Genomic DNA, 985 nt, shown 5'->3' on the forward strand with positions numbered 1-985 from the left:
TTTTATAATTATTTTTTGCGCCTTGTGACAAACATATCGCACGTGCGCGATATATATTAATCCCGTTATATTATTTTTGACGTTTGCGATATGTTTAAGCTCGATGCTCATTGCTCGCGCGTCTTGGGGCGGCTTTGTGGCGTGAAGAGCGCTTTCTGAAAGGGGTGGAAAAAACTCGTGTTGCTGCGGTATGGAGGGAGGGGTGGAAACCGTGGAAAACTCGTCTCCGTGATTGAGCGGGAGAGTAAGTAGTATAGGACATTATCCATTGTTAGGGAACGGTTGTAATGGTAGTGAGAATGTAGAATCGTCTTTGGAGCGGACCTGGGAGTGGCAAGCATAAGGGACGAAGACGGGGAAACATGTCGGATGCGATCATACCAGCACTAAAGCACCGGATCCCATCAGAACTCCGAAGTTAAGCGTGCTTGGGCGAGAGTAGTAATGGGTGACCTCCTGGGAAGTCCTCGTGTTGCATTCCTTTTATAATTATTTTTTGCGCCTTGTGACAAACATATCGCACGTGCGCGATATATATTAATCCCATTATATTATTTTTGACGTTTGCGATATGTTTAAGCTCGATGCTCATTGCTCGCGCGTCTTGGGGCGGCTTTGTGGCGTGAAGAGCGCTTTCTGAAAGGGGTGGAAAAAACTCGTGTTGCTGCGGTATGGAGGGAGGGGTGGAAACCGTGGAAAACTCGTCTCCGTGATTGAGCGGGAGAGTAAGTAGTATAGGACATTATCCATTGTTAGGGAACGGTTGTAATGGTAGTGAGAATGTAGAATCGTCTTTGGAGCGGACCTGGGAGTGGCAAGCATAAGGGACGAAGACGGGGAAACATGTCGGATGCGATCATACCAGCACTAAAGCACCGGATCCCATCAGAACTCCGAAGTTAAGCGTGCTTGGGCGAGAGTAGTACTAGGATGGGTGACCTCCTGGGAAGTCCTCGTGTTGCATTCCTTTTATAATTATTTTTTG

At 47.4% G+C, this 985-nt stretch overlaps 2 non-coding genes across 2 annotated transcripts; both read left to right on the top strand.

Moving 5' to 3' along the window:
- The first annotated feature begins 367 nt into the window (after positions 1-367).
- Positions 368-481, top strand: LOC119344063. The gene has a single exon (XR_005166439.1). It is a non-coding gene; the product is annotated as a 5S ribosomal RNA (ribosomal RNA).
- A 367-nt stretch (positions 482-848) lies between these two features.
- Positions 849-967, top strand: LOC119344062. The gene has a single exon (XR_005166438.1). It is a non-coding gene; the product is annotated as a 5S ribosomal RNA (ribosomal RNA).
- Positions 968-985: the final 18 nt, after the last annotated feature.

The sequence above is a fragment of the Triticum dicoccoides genome, unplaced genomic scaffold, assembly GCF_002162155.2.
Source record: "Triticum dicoccoides isolate Atlit2015 ecotype Zavitan unplaced genomic scaffold, WEW_v2.0 scaffold15204, whole genome shotgun sequence".
NCBI lineage: Eukaryota > Viridiplantae > Streptophyta > Magnoliopsida > Poales > Poaceae > Triticum > Triticum dicoccoides.